The sequence below is a fragment of the Piliocolobus tephrosceles genome, chromosome 10 (assembly GCF_002776525.5).
Source record: "Piliocolobus tephrosceles isolate RC106 chromosome 10, ASM277652v3, whole genome shotgun sequence".
In the NCBI taxonomy this organism is placed as follows: Eukaryota; Metazoa; Chordata; class Mammalia; order Primates; family Cercopithecidae; genus Piliocolobus; species Piliocolobus tephrosceles.
This window is the reverse complement of record NC_045443.1, coordinates 125,372,075-125,393,151: the sequence shown is the minus strand read 5'-3', so window position 1 is coordinate 125,393,151 and position 21,077 is coordinate 125,372,075.

The following is a 21,077-nucleotide window of genomic DNA, read 5'->3' as shown; positions in this document are numbered from 1 at the left end:
TTTCACTGCTGGACAACATTGCCTTGTACAGATACACTGCAAAGTGTTTTTGTGTTCACATGTTGATGGACACTTGGGCTGTTTTCTACTCTTTTGGCTAATGCAAATAAATCTGTTGTGAAGATTCATGTGTAACTTATATGGAGATACCTTTTCATTTCTTTTGAGTAAATACATTGAGTGTGACTTCTGAGTCATAGGGTAGGTGTATAGATAACTTTTTAAGAAACTGCCAAAATGTATCCGATGTATTCCAAATCACGTTCATTTTTACATTCCCACTAGCAATGTGTGAGAGTTCCAGGCCCTCTGCATCCTTACCAGTATCTGGCATGATCAATCTTTCTAATTTGACATATTTTAATAGGAGGGTAGTGGTGTCACACTGTGGTTTTGATTTGCATTTCCATGGTGAATAATGATGTTTAGCATCTTTACAAACTCTTTTCTCTCTCTCTCTCTCTTTCTTTCTTTCTTTTAGACGGAGTCTTGCTCTGTCACCCAGGCTGGAGTGCAGTGGTGCGATCTCGGCTCACTGCAAGCTCTGCCTCCCAGGTTCACGCCATTCTCCTGCCTCAGCCTCTCGAGTAGCTGGGACTACAGGCGCCCGCCACCTCGCCCGGCTAGTTTTTTGTATTTTTAGTAGAGACGGGTTTTCACCGTGTTAGCCAGGATGGTCTTGATCTCCTGACCTCGTGATCCGCCTGCCTCGGCCTCCCAAAGTGCTGAGATTACAGGCTTGAGTCACCGCGCCCAGCCTACAAACTCTTATATTTCGTCCTTTTCTCTTTTTTAATTAGATTAATGTTATTATTTGTTATATACATTTTACATATTCTGGATCCAAGCCTTTTATCAAAAAAAAATATATATATATCATTCACAAACATTTCCACCCATCCTTGTCTTTTGATCAGCAGGTCTTCATTTTTATTCAATCAAATGTATTATTCTCAGAATCTATTATGAATCATGTTTCAGACATTATAGTAAATAAAACTTTGATTTCACTTCATACAATTTTATCCTAATTTTCTTCCAGAAATCTTACAGGTCTTTGATCCATTTTGAGTTACCTTTCATGTATGAGGAGGCGTATGGGTAGACACTGTTTGGTATATGATTATTGAACTGCGGCAATTTTTTCTCCAGCTACTCTCGCCTAGGAACTTCAGTCAGTCTTGTCTTCCTGGAATTCCATCTCTGCCTCTTCAGCTGGAGACATCTAGGCTCTGCCGGTACCTTCCTCTTTACTTGGCAGCCTGGGAGTTTTCTCTAGGTAGTAAGCTGAAGCAATTGTAGGGCTCGCCTCATTTATTTCTCCTCTCTCAGTGATCAGTTGCCCTGCACTGCCTGAGGCTCAAGGTCAGAAACTCTTGTTTCAAATATTTTTTCCTATTTGTTGTGCCAGCCAGGAAGGTAAATTCAGATCCTTTTATTTCATACTGACCAGCGACCGAAGTTCTTTTTAATCCAAAATCTATTTTAAAATAAATTCTCTATTAGGTACAAAAAAAGCAAATTCTAGAAATCACCAAGTCACATGCTGTCAAATGACTGGCAGTACAGCAAGTTCATCACCAAAGTGTGTATGTGGTGTGAGAAACTACTATCATATTTAGTCACAGTTAACAACCTGGCAATCAATCCAATTCTTAATATCAGTATGGGGAAAGTAAATCCATTTATACTAGAGAAGATATATGGAATCCAGGTTGAGATTTAAGTTTTCCAAATTAGTTTCACATCAATTGCATTCATTCTTCGGGTAGGGTGATCTTCTCCCACAGGATTATAAACATGCATATTCTCATTTATATATTCACATGTTATAAGCAGCTAAAGTTACCCAAATGTATGCATAAATGTAAGACATTTGCATAGCAATTTTAAAATATTTATTTTCCAAGCATTCTCCATTCTATCTTCCTGTTTTATGTTTTGGCATATACAGAAATATTGGCAAAGTTTTTATTATATGCAACACTATATAACCAATTTGTAGATCTTTTTTGTTTTTCTTTTAAAATAAGCCAAACATATTGTTCCAATCAATCCATCTTTGTTCTTAATTAATGCTTTCTTCTTACGCAATGCTTGCAGGGATTTTTGAAGCTCTAAAATGAAGTATAAATTACATAGAGAAATGAGAAAAAAATTATATATGTTCCTATCTGTGGCATTTTCATTTTTTTAACTGTTTAGTAATGTTGATTTGAACTAGCCGTCATATTTACTAGCAAATGCTAAATCAAGAAAATATTCTAAAAGTTTACTGGAAAGAAAAATCTGAAAAGATTAGTGCAGAGAAGGCACAGCCTTCATTTTTGTTTTTCCTGAAGAGTACTCTTTTTATTTATGCTTTCCTTCTCTACCAGAATAATGGAACACATTAAATTGTTCTAAACTCCCATGGAAAACATTCTGTTCACTCCCAATACTTTTCATAATATTAGTACCAAGAGTTTGAATAACTAACATTTTGGGAAGATCATTGCTATCCAAAAATACATTTACCTTTTTTACTCCAAGAGAAGTACAAATTCATCTTTAATACTTTTTCTTCCCACATTCCCTCTCATTTAAATGATATGGGTATGCAATGTAAGAGAAGCAGAAGGAAAAAAAAAAGGAGATAAAGCCAGGGAGTTAGTGAAGGAATTTAGCCTGCATTAGCCATCTAACTTAATCCTAATTTAACATTCCTATGGGGTGCTACTAAGGTTACCAGAATTTTATACGTAACAACAAAACCAGCTATCACTTATGACACATCTACTGTGTTCCGAGTGATGGGCTGTGCACTTTTACATGCATTCTCTTATTCTCGGAAGCAACAGATGTGATTGATCCTATTATTACACTCGTTTTTATAGATTTGGCATTTCCTCACTGGCGAGGTGCAGGGTTGGGATGTACTCCCAACCACATGATATGATCTCTGGTGAGGAGACCGTCATGTGCTTGGCAGAGATCCTAACACTCAATAAAAATTAGCTTAAAATAGCATGATCCTGGAACCAAGTCTGAGCCCCAGGGCTTACCTCGCCAAGCGCAGAACAACTGAGACAATTCTTTTAATGAAAACCAAAAAATGGTGACTTTCTACCAATTAGGAAGATCTATGATTTCTCTGTAGGAATTAGGACTGTGGCGTGGGAACAAGGGTAGCCCCATAGAATCCAGGCCTGTCCGTGTGTCCTGTGTTGGCTGGTACATTCTTAGCAGATGTGATGGGAGCAGAGGCTTCCCATGGACTTTCCGGGCTTCGCTTGAGCACTTGTGCTCCAGTCCCAGATGGATGCTTCCTCTTTGGATTTCACTGACATTTAAAACGGGGCCAATGCAATGATGCAATATCATCCTGAGCTTCCTGTCTGAAATGTCACCCAGACATTTTCCCGGGCACTCTACCTTAGAGACACCTCTGTTCCCTTTTATCTGAGACTCTCTCCCATCCTCAAGTTCCACCTTTTAACCTCAACTTTTGTGTCAATTCCATCAGTGACCTACATTTTCCAGTCAATTACATTGAGATCATATAAAGAAATCATCAAATTAGGCATTGCTGGATGCCAACCTTTAATGGGCATTGGAAATGTCAAGGGGTAGAGAGGAGGATCTTTACTGAATCCCTCTCAGTGAGAGAGCTGTATAGAGTAAGAAAAAATACCCCCAGCATGGGCAACATGGCAAAATCCTGTCTGTACAAATGGCACAAAAATTAGCCGGTTGTGGTGGTATGTGCCTGTAACCCCAGACTGAGGTGGGAGAATTGCTTGAACTGAGGATACTGAGGCTACAGTGAGCCAAGACTGTGCCACTGTACTCCAGCCTGGGTGGCGGAGTGAGACCGTATTCCAAAAAAATAAAAACAAAAATAAAATAAAGAAAAAATATCCAGTCATATTTTCTAAGAGAATATTTCTGATTAACCACATGGCCTGTCGTTGTTATTGTTACTGTTGTTGTAGTCCTTTCTGTTTTAGTTGAAGTAGATGTGCAAATTAGGGGCTAGAGCTGAATTGCTCAGGACAATAAAAGCGAAAGAGAACGATGATTTCCTCTGACCAATATTCCCCCATAGATTACTTTCTCTTTCTCCTCAATAATTGTTGTTACAGTTTTAAAATACTGACTCTAAGAACTGCAGACTTGTTAGCCAGTCCAGAACACACCCATTTAACTTAATACAGCCCTATCGTGTGTTACAGAAAATTTTTCCTTTCCACAGAAAATTCCAAACTAGGACCATGTCACTCTCTAAAGAGCTGGTTCAAAGATGGGAAAATGGTCTGGAAAAATTTAGAGTGCTTACTGGAGTTCATTTTTGGCCTGAGTCAGCTTTCCTGTAGTGAATGCAGTAAGATTCCCCCTTCTAGTTCTGTATTGGGAACACCGTGAAAGCGATGTTCTATTTACTTTTCAAGTAACGTGAGAGTTTTAATTATCTGCTTGGCAGAGGTCCTAACACTAAAACAAGCACACCTAAACTAAAACAAAAAGGGAGCCCGCTCCCTCTTCCCCTCCATGGCAAAAATTCTTGACATTATGTAAAATCTCTCAAGTGCAGAAATTTGCAAAAGTTCCAAATCAGTGGGTCTAACTCTTCTAGGATCCTGCTCTAGAGGAGGCCGGCTAGCTCATGCGTCTGGGAGAAGGGTCCCCTGACAGCTGAGGGCTGTGTAGTCTGTGATGCTCAGTGGCAGACAGTGACGGGAAAGGGAAGCCAGGGTGTTACTCTCGTTTACTTTCTGCCACAGGCAACATCCTGGTGGCAGCTAAGTCTCCTGTGTCGATCCATCTCCCTCTGCACGGGTTTGCTGTGGTTCAAGATTTAAATCTGAGACCCAGGCTCCCGCCTTTAATAACATCACCATGTCCCTTTTTCTCTCTAGCCGAGGGTGAAAGCCACTTGTGTCAGTCATTACTATCTGAGTGACTTTTCAATCACCTCTGCAGAAATTTCCCCGAATTAAATTCCTTCTGTTTGAAATGCCTGTGCTGCCTGCTTTCCTGAATGACACAACATGAGAAGATAAATTTACCACTGCCAACCTTTATTGAACATCTACTTTTTGCCAACACTGAGAAAATTCCCTGTTGTCCTCAGACAAGACATTTCTCAGGGAAGGCAGTGTTCTCCAGACCACTCCTCCCAGCCCCAGGGTACTTGGTTCTGCTTCTCCTTGTTGGGGTCTCATCACCTGCAGAATGACATCCTGATGCCTACCAGCACCTTTGTGAGGACGCAGTGACTTCCCCACAGGGACCCTATCATTGCTCCAGTGCCAAGCAGGAGCTTCCAGGTACAGCATCTCTCCTGTAGGCATTTTGAGGAGTGTTTTTGGTCCTAAGCTTGGTGCTCCCACAACTTCCAGGGCAAAATTCTAGAATTCTATCTCCCACTTGGCTTAAGTTGAGAGACAAATACTCCTCTTCCTAGGTCAAAAGAAAAAGGGACTCTCAGTTGACGTTAATTTTCTCAAATGGGCTTCTCTCTTTCACATCCACCTCCTGAACTCTTCAACTTCCAAATTTTTGTATACTCTTGCTTTCTAGTACGCAGATGGATAATCTAGCAATTTACTTTGGAATATGAGAATCTTTGCCTATACCACGGTTAGTAGAGCGAGTTTCACCTTAACACATGTAGTAACAAATGTATATAATCATACAGCCACACCTAGGGACCTAACTCTGATAACCATGGAAACTTGATTCAGACTGTTCAGGGAGTGTGGCCGACAGGCTTCAGCTGCGCTGCCCTGAAATTCATCACCACATTTGCCTGGTTTTAAAAATAGCCTTGTTGAGATATAATTTAGTGCCATACAACTCTCCCATTTAAAGTGTACAGGGCCAGGCTCGGTGGCTCACGTCTGTAATCCCAGCACTTTGGGAGGATCACCAGAGGTCAGGAGTTCGAGATCAGCCTGGCCAACATGGTGAAACTCCGTCTCTACTAAAAACACAAAAATTAGCCAGGGTTGGTGGCATGTGCCTGTAATCCCAGCTACTCAGGGAGGCTGAGGTACGAGAATCACTTGAACCCAGGAGGCACAGGTTGCAGTGAGCCGAGACTGCCCCACTGCATTCCAGCCTGGACAACAGAGTGAGATTCTGTCTCAGGAAAAAAAAAAAAAAAGTATACAGGTCAAATTATTTTACTGTATTAAGGGAGCTGTGCAACTGTCATCTCAGTGAATTTTAGAACACTTTTATTATCCTCCCCCAAAATTTTTGTACCCAGTAGCAGTTGCTTTTCATTTTTTTCCCCACCCTCACCAGTCCTGGGGAACCACTAACCTACTTTATTTCTCTATAGATTTGCCTATCCTGATCATTTTCTATAAATGGAAACACAGTATGTGACTGGCTCATTTCAGTTCCCACAGTGTCTTCCAGGTTGGTCAATGCTGTTGCACACTGAAGGGATTTCTTCTTTTGTAAGGCTAAATAGTACTCCCTTGTATGTGAATATCACGTTATCTTTATCCATTCATTTTGGGATGAACATTTACATTGTGTCCATAGCTTGGCTATTGTGAATAATGCTGCAGTGAACATGGGGGTGTGGATGTCTCTTCAGAATCCTAATTTTATTTCTTTTGGACATAGAGACATGGGATTGCTAGACCTACGCAACTTTTTATTGTATACAATTATACCTCAAGGAAGCAGATTTGAAAGCAAACAAACAAATTTAATTTTTAGAGCTTGCAGAGACATTTGGATGCTCAGCCAAGGCAGGTCTGTTGTGTAAAGGTCTGGAGTCCTGGAGCATGGGGTGGGATGTCCCCTGCTGAGGACGCTGATGCCACAACACTGCCCCTGTGCAGATGGCTTCTGGGGTTGGACCAGCCTCCCCTCCTGGGAACCAGCACTCCCATGACCATACTGCAAAATCCTTCAGGCAACAAGTTCCCCATCAACCCGCGCCCAGTTCCCTCCCTGGCTGCCAGACGAACAGCTAGGGTTGACACCTAGCATAAACCAGGTGGGTGTGTGCTGATGCTGAAAAGGCAGCGCAGAGAGATCAGACACTAAAAAAACACATGGGACAGATTAGCCTGCAGGCATTAGCATGAACGAGGGGAATTGCTCACCTTCTGGGGATGGATTTTAAGGGCCAGGATGTCAATACTGCATACGTGAGCTTTCATTGCCTTGGGGTACTTTCTGTCATGGGATTGACACCCCAGAAGAGCCCCAGATATTGGGGACAAATTCACTCCTGGGAAGATTTTTAGAAGCCTAGAAAAAACACTGCTGATGGTAAGAAAAAAAGAGGCTGAGGGAAATCAATGTGTTAGAATGAATATACTGAGTCCAGATGACTCAGCAGAAGATGGCGTTTCTCGAGAAAGCCCCTAGGAGATACCGAGACGATGGCTTATGCCGCGACGTGCGTGGGAATGTGCTAGAGAGAGAGCACTGGCGTCTCTAAGAGGGTCAGTGGGCATTTCTGCTTTGCAGGCCAGAGCTGATCACAGGAAGGCTGGTTGATCACCTGACCAGGGCCATCAATATCCATAGGGATGTGCAGGCCCTGAGGTAACACAGGTGGCTGCACTTTAAACCCACAAGCCAGAGGGCTGCAATCAACATAAAACTCTCAGCAGGGGTGCAGGGACATTTGAGGGAGTTTGACGCAAAGGCATTGTGGAGATGGATAGCAGAGAATGGCCTTTCTCAGAACAAAATGGATGGGCCAGCAACCAGGGTGCAGCTTAACATCTATATCTTTAAAAAGGCAGGCCAGGGGCGGTGGCTCATGTCTGTAATCCCAGCACTTTGGGAGGCCAAGGCAGGTGGATCATGAGGTCAGGAGATCGAGACCATTCTGGCCAATATTGTGAAAACCTGTCTCTACTAAAACTACAAAAAAAATTAGCCACTCCAGCCTGGGCAACAGAGCGAGACTCCGTCTCAAAAAAAAAAAAAAAAAACATTAGCTGGGTATGGTGGTGCGTGCCTGTAATCTCAACTACTCGGGAGGCTGAGGCAGGAGAATCATTTTTACCAGGGAGTCGGAGGTTGCAGTGAGCCGAGATTGTGCCACTGCACTCCAGCCTGGCGACAAGCGAGACTCTGTCTCAAAAAAAAAAAAAAAAAAAAAAAAAGAAAGAAAGAAAGAAAAGAAAAAGAAAAAAAGAGGCAAGAAGAACCAAGCAGGAAAGAAGTTTGAGGATGGTTGACCCATAAAAAGTTACAATCCCTTACACAATGTTCAGTCTTAAGCCATTTCTCAAGTCCTGACATCACTGACCGAAGAGGTTGCCACAACCCCAAGAGGAAGACAAAGGACCTGGCACCACCATGAGAAGGAGACGCTGTGATGGGAAGCAGGAAGGAGACATCATGATTGAGACCTCACGCTTTGTGTTTCACCTCTTAGAAGGGCTCCTGGGGGTGCCAGGTAATAAATGGAGCCCTGGATGAAGTTTGGCTCACAGTCAGCCCACTGTATGTGTAGACCCAACTAAATGCTATGTGAGCCAAGGCCCTGGCCCCCTAAAGTCTGTTGAACAATGACTGACATGAGGCAGATTGATTAATAGGAGAGAAGGCGTATGTATTTATTTAACGTGTATACAGGGTGGTCTTCAGAATGAAGGCTTAACCCGCCAGTGAGGTACAGAAACTTATACATCATCCTGAGGTTACAGAAAGAATGCAGGCTCAGAGCACAGCCCAAAACAGGCTTTAGTGGCAAGACAGGTCATAGCAGAGAGAAAGGAAGAGTCTTGGCTGGCAAAGGTGGCCTTATGTGAATGAAGTCTCACAGGTAGCAGCCCACAGGCAGAATAGATGGCAGCTGCCTCTTTCCAGACTTTTAAAGGTGTCAGACTCTCTCTTAGAATCTCTCTTAGATCCAGAAAAGGCCTGGAAAGGGAGCCCTGGCTGCATTACTGAAGATTACCTACAGAGGCAAATTTCCCCCCAAAAAGACGGCTTTGCAGGGCCATTTCTAACTATGTCAAAAAATGTATTTTGGCATAAAATGTTTTGATGTACTGCAATGGTCACTTCCGAAGTCCCCGAGTTTCAGTTGAATTTGGTACAATTGATATTTGGAAGAACCTCCATAATGGGTCTGTGTCTTATGTGGTAAGAATTTTTATAGTGAGGAAGTCACAGTGGAAACCTCTGAAACTGCCTACCTAGGTAAGATAACAAATTAAAAAAAAAATCTCATGTTGGAGAAGCAGGAGGAGAAAGCAAAAATAAATGGATTCATTAAAGGTCTATTGGGAGGCCGAGACGGGTGGATCACGAGGTCAGGAGATCGAGACCATCCTGGCTAACACGGTGAAACCCCGTCTCTACTAAAAAAATACAAAAAAAAAACTAGCCGGGTGATGTGGCGGGCACCTGTAGTCCCAGTTACTCGGGAGGCTGAGGCAGGAGAATGGTGTAAACCCGGGAGGTGGAGCTTGCAGTGAGCCGAGATCGCGCCACTGTACTCCAGCCTGGGCGACAGAGCGAGACTCCGTCTCAAAAAAATAAGTAACTAACTAACTAACTAACTAACTAACTAACTAACTAACTAAAGGTCTAAAGGGGGCTCTGGTGGTCCCTTTTATAACTCTGCTGAATTCGCCAGGGATGAGCAGGAAAGGAGAGGGTCTCCTGTATTGGCAAGAGTGTCTACTGATTAGTGACACCTACCAGGAGGTGACATAGGGCTGCATTTATGCAGGAGCAGGAAGGCATGGACGTGGAGCTCGGGCGACCTGCATGGATGCCTCCTGATGCTCCCCCACCTCACTGTTGCTGTGAGTGGGCAAGGGCAGCAACCCCAGCCTAAAGGCTCTGCTCAGACTGCAGTGAGACACCAAGGCCTGCCCAAGAGATAGCTGAGGGTGACAGGATTCAGAATGGATTGTGCAGGAGGTAGAGGATACAGTTGCAGCTCTGAGATCAACTACAGATATTGGGGCTATAATTCCTGCCACAAACGTCCCTCTTCTACACTTCCTCTCGCAAAGGAAGGCCCTGTGTGGATTGCAGAGGAGACGCTCCCAAGATGTATGGGAAGCAAAGACCTGCATGGTGGAGAAGGTGGGTTGTGCTGGCCGCAAGAGGAGGCTCGGATGTCCGAGTGTGGACAGCAACAGACCAGTGACCCGTGCTGCTGCCCTCTGGACCTCACCACCAGGTTAGTGCTGAGACCATGCCTCCCAGGGTGGCCCCAGCCATGATGCCCCACGGGCTCCCTAAGGCACACTACCTCAAAAGACTAGATGGAGTCTTCTTTGATGGAGACTTTGGTTTGGGGCTTCCATGCTGACCTTTCTAAATATTTGCAACTCCACAGCCGTCTGAGACTCTCCCGCCCACCATGCCGCCCCTCTGCCCCTCCCAGACAACGGGACCTGCTTTGCGGTTGGACGGCTCTTCCCGTCCCCCCTGGCTCCCTGACTATTTTCTCTCAAGAGTGTTTCTCTTAATACATCTCCTGCATGTCTAATCCCAACTTGCCTTCTGTTCTCCAAAGACCTAGACTAACACTTCAATGCTGATTTTAAGAAGAAAACACGAATACCATTGAAGCCACCTGGAAACTCTTCCTAAACTTCCCAAACTATCCCTCTCCACTTAGACGTGACCACTCTCCTAAGTCTAGTTTATCATATTTAGTAGCTCTTTCAATTGGGGATTTGAGGTGGTTTGCAGCATGAGAATTTAAACACACCATCTGCAATTCAGGGCGAGAATGTCTATAATGAGGATAATTTGCATTAAGATTAGAGTCATCAGATCTAATGGGTACCATTATTTCATTAAAAACATACTTAATCTATTTCATTATATTTTACATTACTTAGTCTAATAAATTCTCTGCCACCAGCAGTGCTGAAACATTTAGCAGACTTCATATATAATTGGTCAATATTAACGCGTTTATACATTTATTCTAACTTTGGAAGCAGGCCTAGTAGCTACTTTTTTTCTGCCTTCTTGCAAATAATCCATCATTTATAATTATCATTGATTTCACATGTGACAAGATACTTAATTCTATCAAGTGGCAAGGTTTGCCAAGCACGAAAAAATGAATTTGCCTCTAATTACTGGTTTTGATAATCCTGACTTCATTTACTGTTTTCCAGTGGTAGTGCATTGCCAGCAATCCTTTCAATATGATCAAAGAATTAAAGCTATTACAAAGAAATGAGCAGAGTTCACAGAAATAGCTAAGAAGAGTCTTGGAGTCACAGAAAGTCGCGAGTGGAATTTACCTTGCTTAATTCAGCCGAAAGATATTATTGTAGGTCTTTGACTTCTGGAGGGTAAGTCTCATGCAATAAGTAATATTTTGGTGCACAACCTGACTTTAGTTCCTGTGCAGGAAAGTGAATTGGAAACTGTATTTGACTTTTTGTACTCTAAGCGGGGTGTGTGTGCACGCGCATCTTTGGGGTTAAAGGATTGTAACAGCCTCTGACGCTTCCCAGCAGCTGCAGGAGGTTTCCCAGCCATCTACTGGGCCTGCAGTAATGCCACGGATGCCTTCAGTGCTGGTGGAGATTGCAATGGTGTCCACGAGAGGGCACTGCACTTCTTTGAATTTAGGTGTGAATATCTAAAATATTTGGCTGTCATATCTGCTCAGAGGAAAACATTCATTGAATCCTCAGAGAACGTTAGAAGCATTTCCTTTGAAACACATTTGAAAATAAAGCTAATATCCTTCTTTAGAAAACAATGTGGACTGCTAGGATATTTCTTTTGGAGAAACAACTGTTTTCAGCAATTGAGAGACGGAAAAATGCTTTATCTTGGCATTATCTGAATCAAACAACACTGAAGTCTTAAAATGCTTTTTCATCCTTTGCCAGATACTTTTGCATATTCAGACCTAGGAAAGACTATCCTTTTTAAACACATAAAAGCAACACTACAACTTAATAGCTAATTGTTCAAGCATCTCTCCTTGGACCCTGCTACATGCTTACCAAAAGGGCGGGCTGCTGTGCTCAGTAATTTATTTGGAAATGGTGGAGGGCATTGCCAAGGCAGAGACAGGGCTCTCTTTAACTAAAATGGAGCTTGCAATTGACAGATAGCACAAGAGTCAGTGCAAACATGGGTTGGGGTCTTTGTCAAGGGCAAGGGTCACTAGAAGCCGCGTCTGTGGCAGGTGCCCAGCGATTTTTTTCTGACCTTGACAGCCACAAGGATACAGGAGGACTAATTTAACCTACCCTGGAAAGGCAGGGCCTCTAGTGCAATGAAGCTGCAGGGCCAATGAGTGGACACCTGCTGGCTGTTTCCTGGGCCTCGTCCTGTGCTGCTGGCGTATTGGCTTGTAGACGACCACCTGCTCCCTGGATGCTCACATGCAGCAGAAAGCAGGCTCCAGTTTTTTCCCTTCTTACTGTTAGGACACAAATCCAATCATGGGGGCTCCATTCTTAGGACATCATCTAGATCTGTTACCTCCCAAAGATTCCACCTCCTAGCACCATCCCATTGAATGGTGGCATAAGTCTCATGCAATTACATTTTGGTGAATACCTTAACATGAGAGTTAGGGTTTCAACATATGAACCTGAAGGGAACAGAAGCAGGCAGTCTATGACAAGACACAACCACGATGTGGCTGTATGTGTCTCTCCCTCATACCTCTATTTATATAGATCTACACCTAGATCTGTATCTACATGGATCCCTATGTCTAGCTCTATGTCTATCTCTATGTCTATATGTATCTATGAGAAATGCCAGCATAAGCGATAGAAACTGTCTTAAATGTCTTAGACATTTTAAACATTTATATTTTTTGATCCAATATAATCAAAATAATAGTATAATCAATAATAATAGTATTAAATCCAATACTATTCAGTATTTGCCAAAATGAAACTGTACAGAATGTACATACTGTGTGATTATCCAAAATAATTGCATTATTTATAAAAACATTAATTCATAGCATACCATTTTTTGGTCCCGTAAAGGAAGATGAGTTTTATAGTTCTTTCCTAACCATCACTCACCTTCCTCCAGTCCTGGGCTGTGGCTCTGCGACGGTGTTCACAGCTGCTTTGGCAGAGTTGAGTCGTGACAGAGACCACCTGGCCTGCAATGTCTGAAATGTTTGCTACCTAGTCCGTTACGGAAAAGTGTGCCAAGGCCTACACTACACCATCTCTCCCAGACATGCCAAGAGACTGACAGAGGAAAGCTGCAGTGTTCATCATCACCCGCACAGATTCCAAGAGAGGCTTTGAGATTGGAGAGGCCAAGGGAGAAGACTTCCTTATGTCAGGCTGTCACTGATGTTTCTATTTCCCTGTGCCTCGTAGGCAGGCATGGAGAGGACCTCGTCCTCGCCCCAGGTCAAGAGAGAGGGATTTTTAAGACAACCAATCAGAGACTTTGATATGTGTGAAGTGGAGTTTGTGAAAAGCAAGGATGGGCCTCAAACCCTTATTTGGAAAAACTTAACAGTGAGAGATAGTGTTTGAGGCTGCTCCCCTGGCGGGAGGTTGGAGGGAGAGATGGCTGCATTGGGGGCAATCTACACATGTGCCATTACGGAGGCCACAACACTGGGTTCTGAGAACCGAATGTGAACCTCGTGAGAGCAGGCCCGCCTAGGGCAACTCAACCGAGGATTCTACTGGCAATACATTCCTGGGGAAGAAGGAGAACCCGACAGATAGAGTCTGTGGGGGGCTGGCCAGGAGGAGCCTGGGTGCTTAGGGAAAGGGTGAGTGGGCAGAGAAATGGGGTCCACACCATGGGAGCTGGGTTGGGGGATTCTGGTTGGAAGGATCTGAGAAGACCACCAAACCCCATCCAAGAAAGGACCAATAACTGAGCATCTATGCCCCAGGGCAGATTCTACACCTGCCCAGCTATACAGAACTCTGCCCTTTGCCCTAATTACCGCCCCCCCACTGCCCCCGCCTCCGTCCTCCCAGGACTGACCCTGTTAAAGGCGGAAACTGAAAGTAACAAATGAGAAAGGCTGGAAGGAACACAGCAAGGCGGAGACATTTGTGGGAAGCAGACTGTCTCCCTGTCTTGGCTGGACTTCCGCAGGAGGTCAAGGCAGAGGTAGAAGATGACTAAAGATTCATTAGCCAGATTTGTTTCCCTATTTTGCACTAGCTGTTAGAAATGAGATTTTTAAAATATGAATACAAAGGAACAGAAAGCCATGGGACCCAATAAAGACTTTATCCTGAATGAGCAAAACCCAGTGCCAACCGGAGCCTGTTTGAAGGACACTGGGGAGAAACAAGACCTCCACAGACACCGCGTGGGTTGGAGCTGGAAGAAAGCTCACGTCCTTGTCTGTGTCTCCCATGTAGGGTTGTGTCCCTCAGAAGCAGGGGTACCTCTCCTTCACAGGTGGGTTCCCTGGGAGAGAAAATCTGTTCAAATACCAGCAAGCCACAGTAAACGCTCACAGGGCCTCAAACGAGAGAGAAGACAATTTCTTATAGATTTCACCCTATTCAGATCACCAACATTTTACTCACAAAAACCTAATATTCTGTCCATAATTTTAGGCATACCCTGGATCCACAGCTGGAACCAGAGGATGAAATACTGGAGGAAGCCTCCTTGGCCCCGTTCTGTATATTAATGGAACAGACCCCACGATTCTCTGAGGCACCTTTCTGTCCTAAATTCTCCAGAAGCAAGGGCATTCTATCAGTCTGCTTCACAGGAAGGGGCAGAGAATCTGGCACAAAATTACAAAAGCGGGAGGCTCACCCAGGGAGTGGGTATGTCCAGGTCCGTCCAACTAAACAGACCCATTGAGCACTGGGAAATGTGTGTGGCTATCTCTGCTCAGGAGACACAAAAACACAAAGATGAGAGAGGCTCAAAACTCAACTCCAAGTAAGAGCCCATGCCCCAGTGGGAAGGTGAAGAAAGGAATCAGGGAATCAGGATAGAATACACCCAGCACCGATAGAGGTGCCTTTGACTTGGTTTTCCAAGAAATGGCATGTCTCAATCTTTTCATACTCATGCTTTCTATTTGCATAGTATCTAATTATTTGTACAATGAAGTAACAAGGAAGAAACCCAGAAGAGGTCTACTACATGGAGGAGAATTAATTTGGTGGCCGGTATAAGATGCATTGGAGCAAATAAATAACAAATGTTAAAAGAGCATTATGTAGCTATCATAGCTTGGACCCCAAGTTCCAGATCATGATAACATATCATAAAAGGCAAGGAAGGAGCAGGATCCAGTTAGATTCTGGAACTAGACAGGGAAGGAGGCAAGTGGCTCTACACTGAAGTGCAGGAAAGGTGGAATGGGACCCTTAGGGATGATGAAGAGCTTCAAATAACCTGCCGGTTCAATTTGCAATAGAAGCAAACTGTGTGTGTGTGTGTGTGTGCGCGCGCGCGCATACACACATATATACATATGTATACGCACACACACATACATATATAACTGTGAGTGTGTATTACATATATTTTATGTCTACTATATATTATACTGTATATACTTAATGTAATATAATATATAATATTGTATATAATACAGTCAATTCAGTAGTATATGTATTATAATATATACTACATATAGTATACTATTATATATACTACTATGTAGTAATATATACTGTATAATATATAGAATATATTATAACACACAACCTACTATATTATATTATATTAGATATATACAATATATGATATACTATGTTTAATAATGATATATAATAATATATAATATACAAATATATAATATGATATATGTAAAATATATAGGGTCTATTGTATATAATACAATATTATATATTATAACACATAATATTATAGTATATAATTTATAAATACAACATATAATATATAAATATAAATTATATACATAAAATAAATATAATATATAAATACAAGTATAATACATAAATACAATATATAAATACAATACAACAATTGCAATATATATTATATAATACATTGTATAATTATGTAACATAATACATAAATACATTGTATTTATACAATATATAAATACAATACATATTATATAATAGAATATATAAATTTTTATATTGATATGGAATACGCATATTCCTTCTTTTAAAAACATATTTTTATCAAAATCCTCAAGAACTTCAATTCTCAAATATTATTTACAATGACTATACACTCTTACTTTTTAGAAGATGCTTTTTATGCTAAATACTAAAAATGTTACAAATCATAACACAACCAACTGCTTGATGTAAGTGTTCTGTATATTCAGAAACTAAATTGCATATATAATACACACATGCCCACACATATATACATATTTTTTTCAAGTGGGCAGTTGGGAATTTAGCTTATTATCTGGGCAGGAAAGTGGATACAGTTAAACGAATCCTAACACAGAGAAGTGAAGTGCAAAAGTTTCCCAGGCCTTTACCCTTTATTACATAATCAGAACCCACTGAATAAAATCATATACATTTCCCATCTCATATTCTCAGTTAAACTTGCCAAAGAAACACCGGCAGATTTAAGCCTGAAACTTCTGTGTCTCTAGGGTCTTGTTTGTAACAGAAGATATTTATATTAAAACTTTAATTTCTCAAGGAATGAAAAACAAAAGCTTAACCTGGATTTGGATTTTTAAATTAAGTTTACATTTATTATATTTTATAATAAATGAAACCGATACCTTTAACTCTTCCCGGTAACTGCCTTTCTGATTGTCTTTTGCTTTAATTCATGAGAAATTAAACACTGGGTTCCAAATCAATAGTGTTGGCAAATGATTGCTGTTTTCCCTCTTTGAACTAACATTATGGTGTTGGGAGTTTTGTTTCCATAATCATGAGCAATGCCAATCTTCAACAACACATTAGCAAAGAGAGGCCAGATTCCTTCAGCTTGAACTAAGTGTGGTTGACAGGAGTCTTGTTCCGTACCTAGTGTTCATCTCTGAGGGGCCTCTGCTTTGAGTTGAGAATAGAAAAATATCAAACCATATGGAGTTTCCTGTTTTGTTTTCCTTGTGGCTTGTTTGCCATTCCTCTTTTCTAAAAGCATCTTAATTTCTTATAGTGGAACTAACATCGGGTATTATCAATGCAGCTTTGAAGTGCTAATGCTCTTCCATGCTTGGTGGGCGGACCCAGGACCCAGTGAGAGGCTCCTTTAGGGGTCCAATGACAAAGAAGCTGAACTTCACTCCATTCCATTCCATGCACAGGGATGTTCTTTCCTAGGTAGCTTCCAGAATGGGATCTCTGTTGAGGTTCCAGCTTCCAGGGAAGACATGGTCTGCACATGCTTCAGACAACAGATCCGACTTCCTTTCCACTCACTGAGTCCCTGCACCGTGCACCACCACCAAGAATCCCAGCCAGTATGATGCATTTCACAATGTGTCTGTTGCAATTTAATAAACATAACTCTTGAGTACCGGTTAGTGGCCTGGGATTTTCTTTTTAATTTTTTGAGGCAGGACCTCACTCCTCAAGACTGGAGTGTAGTGGTGCGATCACGGCTCACTACAGCCTTGACCTCCTGGGCTCAAGCAATCCTCCTACTTCAGCCTCTCCAATAGCTAGGACTACAGGCATGTAACACTACAACCAGCTAATTAAAATAATTTTTTTAGAGATGGGGTCTTGCTCTGTTGCCCGGGCTGGTCTTGAACACCTGGACCCAAGCGATCTGCCTGCCTTGGTCTCCCAAAATGCTGGGATTATAGGCATGAGCCACCATGCCCAGTCTTGGCCTGGGATTTGTCTGAATATTCTTAAAATATATTTTTATTAATATCAAAACCCTCAAAAACTTCAATTCCTAAATGCTATTTAAAATGACTATGACACAGGATTCTTTCACTTCCACGTTGCCAGCTGGAAATCTCCACAGCTGGTGCGCCTCTCCTGGGCTTTGCTCGGCTCTTGAGCGTGCTGCTGGGCTCGCTCTGCCCACTCGGCCTGGTGGGCTGTGCTTGGCTCCTGTTACCAGCCTGGATTTCATGCCCACTGTGGTTCAGTGTTCAGCCCGTGACTGGGCCAGGTGTGCTGAGATCTGCTTCCACCTTGGTGCCGGAGTCTGGAGGAGGGGAACGTGGTGGCACCCCAAAACTCAGAGTTGCCAGCAACTGTGGAGCCCCAAGGGGTGTTAGGGCTCTCGCCTGGGGAGTTTCAAAGTGTGAGCACCCCAAGGACTGTTACTACTCTCTCCCTTTCCCACCACCCGCAGCAACAAATTGGGGGGCATGTTACCATTCATTTGTGTTATTGCTCGTTTGTGTTACAGCTTGTTCATGTTATAGCTCGTTGCCACCACCCACAGCAGTGAGTAAACCAGGGAGGGGAGCATGTGGTGCCCAGTGGCTTTTTCTCCCCTCTTGTTCAGTGAGTAGGAGGGAGGGTTACTGTTACAGCTCCTTTTGCACCCACCATTCACTGGGTTCTGGGTTCTTATCCCACATCTAAGAGGAATGAGGTACGCAGACACCAGAGGGTGAGCCAGGTGGAGAAGGATTTTATTGAGCAGTAGGAGGAAAGCTCTCAATGGAAAGGGGACCGAAGAGCAGGTAGCTGTCTGTGTGAGAGGGGCCTAAAAGCAGGTAGCCCAGTGTGGGGCTGAGTTAGGGGTTTTTCTGGGCTCAGAATGTGGGAGTGTGTGCTGATTGGTCCATGGGTGGCCCTGAAAAGGCACCATTCAATTGGCTAAAAGGCATAGAGAAAGCTCTCACTCCGGTTGTGGACTCTACCTGGAACCGGAAGCTCAGTTATCAGGCTTTAAACTGTCTTTGGCTTGAAGGTTGGATTTCACTGGGGATCCGCCTCTGTCTGCCTAGGAATTTGTCTGTCCCCTGTCAGTATCAACTATATACTGTAAGTTTTGAAAAGATGGTTTTTATGACAAATGCCTAAAATGTTGCAAATCATAACATGACCAACTGCTTAATGGGAGTATTCTGTATATTCAGAAACGGATGAGATGGATATAGATTGTGACTGTTTGAGGGAAGAAGAAAAATAAAGAATTTGCACTGTACTCTAAAAAGGAAATGACTAGGCTAACCGTATTCCATCATGCTTACAACACTGGAGATTTTATTGTAGTATACACACACATACACAATGGACATTTCTGTGTTCCACAGGACTAGGAATGTCTGATGATCTGTTTATCTCTCTCTCTCCCTCTTTACACATACATATACATATTTACATTTATTCATTTAATATTAATTTAACATTTTCTAGGCATTATAGAATCCAAAGATCAGCTTTGGGAAAAGTCACATCTAATCTCAGTAACAGTACTCCCTTCCATTGATATAATGGTTTATATCAATCAAAGTTAAACTTTAATAGTTTAACTCATTTTTGTTAACTGTTAGTATTCCTATTATGAACTTTATGAACTATTACTGTTGTTATCTACTAACTCATTGGATTCCCACGACTTTCCTGTAAGGTTCCTGAGGTTGCAGTTATTGTGATTCCATTTCTAGAAGTGCAAGCTGACGACCAACAACCTGCCATTGGTCACACAGCTAGAAATGGCTACATCAGGACCCGAAACAACAATAGCAATAAAAGCAGAAATCGCAGGCCCTCTCTCTGCTGCGCTGCTGTATTCCATATTTCTCCAGCCCACAGTAGACACTATCCGCCCCCACATGACTACATGTTCTTATACCATACTAAAATTATACTGGGGAAGACACAGCAGCAAGAGTAATTGCATAATAAAAGCACATGCAATGAACAATCACAGGATTTCTCTTCTTTTTCCTGTACCCTACATAAAAACCATGATTTCCCTTTCTAATATTTCACAGGGTTAGCCTGCAGCCTTGAAGTGTGTGAGGATTCCCTGAGGTCGTCCACTATGTCTAGCCTTGTCTCTTTTCTCCCCTGAGCCCTCACCCCAGCACCTCCTCAGAGCTGCAGGTCTACCCCGCCTCTGACTCCGTGAAGTGCATGAACAGCCTCTGCATATTCATGCCTTTTTTACTCTATGTTTTTCTTAGTTCTTAGAGATGTCAATCTACACCGAAGAGCTGCGAGGAGAGGATATTTTAAACAACACCCTCCCATAAGTGTCATCTACCACCTTTAATCTTAAAGAAAAATGAATCAAACATGAAGCTTATGCATAACCCACACTGCAGTGTAAAATCGTACTTGAGATATTTAATAAATGTCAGTTTTGGAAATTAGAATTTATCAGGAGGTTTTTTTTTAGCAAATTTTTTTTTTACAAAATTAAAAAAACCCAAATCCTAGGAAGGGTCTTACATTAGGTTGGTGCAAAAGTAACTGTGGTTTTTGCCATCAGTATCAAAGGCAAAAAAATGCAATTACTTTTTGCACCAACTTAATATTCATTTATTTATTTATTTTTTTGACAGAGCCTTACTCTGTTGCCCAGGCTGGAGTGCAATGGTGCAATCCCAGCTCACTGTAACCTCCACCTCCTGAGTTCAAGTGATCCTCAGCCTCCTGAGTAGCTGGGATTACAGGTGCGCACCACCACGCCTGGCTAATTTTTGTATTTTTAGTAGAGATGGAGTTTCACCATGTTGGCCAGACTGGTCTTAAACTCCTGGTCTCAAGTGATCTGTCTGCCTTGGCCTCCCAAAGTGCTGGGATTACAGGCGTGAGCCACCGCACCCAGCCCCAACATAATGGTTGCAAATGTTTCAAGTGAATGTCTTCCAGGATGTAAATGAAGTAGCATCCTTTTGGGGAACTAAGGTGTTCAGAAACACATGAAATCAAACTCCTTTTCAAGGGAAAGCTATTAAGATGATCACTACATTCTGAAGGCAAATACTATTGTGGGTTCTTTTGGGTATCTCTAAGATTTTTGAAAGTGCGAAAAATGAAATTGAAAGACATCATTAGAATTTCATTAGACACAAATATTTGAAAAAGAGCTTTCTTTGAGCAAAGGACACTGTTTTTGTGGTTTGTCACTGTATTCTGTGTAGATTCCTGGGTTGAATTTTCTACAGGACAAGTACTCCCATGAAAGTATAATTTTCTAATAAATTGAAAGGAATAGGCAAAACAACCTGTCAACTGCCTTCTCATGGTGAGAAACCTTTATTTCTG